At 42.1% G+C, this 1,981-nt stretch overlaps 2 non-coding genes across 2 annotated transcripts; both read left to right on the forward strand.

Annotated features, from left to right (window-relative positions):
• Window positions 1-321: 321 nt before the first annotated feature.
• Window positions 322-393, forward strand: trnaq-cug (transfer RNA glutamine (anticodon CUG)). The gene has a single exon. It is a non-coding gene; the product is annotated as a tRNA-Gln (tRNA).
• Window positions 394-1,059: 666 nt separating this feature from the next.
• trnaq-cug (transfer RNA glutamine (anticodon CUG)) lies at window positions 1,060-1,131 on the forward strand. The gene has a single exon. It is a non-coding gene; the product is annotated as a tRNA-Gln (tRNA).
• Window positions 1,132-1,981: the final 850 nt, after the last annotated feature.

Consider the following 1,981-nt stretch of genomic DNA (forward strand, 5'->3'; position numbering starts at 1 on the left):
GATTGGCCACCTGATCTCTGGATTTGACCATGAAAACTAATAAGAAATAAATCCTGAGCTGTAGGAATGCGGTATTTCGTGATCTGTGATCACTTCTTTTCCAATTCCAGTCTATGGGAGCCAGGGCTTTGTGGAGCCAGCAACTAGTGGACGTAGTGATATTGCAGGTTTTTGACACTTTGGGGTTGGCTTCATTTTTCAGGGCCGGTTGCCCGTCTTTTATACAGTCTATGCTCTATACCTTACCTGTTATTGGCCAGTAAAAAGGTCTATGCCAGAAGTGGGATTTGAACCCAGGCCTCCAACATGGCATCACGTGGAGGTTCCATGGTGTAATGGTTAGCACTCTGGACTCTGAATCCAGCGATCCGAGTTCAAATCTCGGTGGGACCTGATTTTGAGATGAAGTTGAGAGGAAAAGATAACTCAATTATGAAATGAGTAAAATGATTGTGCAACGTCACCATACACAAAGGCAGTACACTACATCTAATTACTGATGCCTTCACAGACAGTAGAGAGAAGAAGCTGCATTTTAGCTTCTCCAGTTAACCTACCAAAGATATATTGTGTGTGAAAAGAGGCAGAGAATCACAAAGGTCATCAAATTGAGACTAGGTACAGGAGCGAGAAATGCATTCAGTGGTATGAGTGTGTCTTTGCAAAGAACAGATAATCATTTTGATGGGGAGTCCCAGATATACATGATTCCCCCAACTCACATAACTTCCTGCTTGTTATCATGTATCAGTGTTTATTGGAACTCCTCTCCCACTTGCTTTAACGTCCAGATTGCTAATGTGAAGGGATCATATTGTTGCTAACTAATGCTGTATTCATAGATAGCAGAGAAATACAGCAGCATTTTAAACGAGGAGTTAATCCAGTAAATCTACCACAGAGGTACTGTGTGTGCAGGAAGGCCAGACTCAAACTGGTCAACAGTTACCAATGACCAATATCAAGTTGCAAGTTTCCAAATATAATCATGGAAGTTGGAAAACAGCAGCTGTCAGAAGTGGGATTCGAACCCACGCCTCTCAAATAGCTGTATGCGTTGGTTCCATGGTGTAATGGTTAGCACTCTGGACTCTGAATCCAGGGATCCGAGTTCAAATCTCAGTGGGACCTGACTTTAACAGGAGTCAAGGGGAAAAGGCACTTACATGTTAGTTGATATCAGATGATAAACATTCATTCAAATGAGTGTGATGCAGGTTTGTCCAACACATATAAAGGCAGCCAAATACAAAACTGCTGCATATCTATCCTGTCTGTAAATGTTGCAGCTTTTTGAACAAGCAAATTCACAACAGAGGAACTGTGAGTGCAGAAAGGCAATGATACACCAAGATCACTTTCCCATTATAGGGGTACAAGTTTCTAAATATAATGAAAGAATCAGGAAGTAAAAACTCTAGCTGTCAGAAATGGAACACAGGAAACCCTGTGTAGGGGTTCCATGGTGTAATGGTTACCACTCTGAATCCAGCAAACCTTGGCAGGACCTGATTTGGAGCAAAAAGTGCAGGCAAAAGTGAAAAAACATGTGTAGTTGTAAATACCAGCTAAGATTCATTCATTCAACTGAGACATCAGCAACCCCAGGTGACCACACAGAGCTACAGCATGCTGGGGCCTCGACCGCATTTACAGACAGTAGGAATATGCAGCAGTGTTTTGAATGACAAGCTTTTCTATGTGCAGAAAGACAGATGGTTTTTGTGTCAAACACAAACTGTATGCCTTCACAAAGGGACATTTGGTGAACATTCTGGTGTTTTTCAAACTACATCTGACATATCAAGTCATTTTCTGCCATTCTATATGGAAATACAGTCTGGACATTGGTAGGCAGCCTTGGTGTCTTATTTTCTATTAGTGTGCTTCAGATGTGTCACAGAGGCCAGTAAGTGTTATCAGTCACACGTCAATGAAGATGTCTATTGTCACATGTGGGATTCGAACCCACGCCTCCAGG

The sequence above is a fragment of the Stegastes partitus genome, unplaced genomic scaffold (genome assembly GCF_000690725.1).
Source record: "Stegastes partitus isolate 25-593 unplaced genomic scaffold, Stegastes_partitus-1.0.2 Scaffold4284, whole genome shotgun sequence".
NCBI lineage: Eukaryota > Metazoa > Chordata > Actinopteri > Pomacentridae > Stegastes > Stegastes partitus.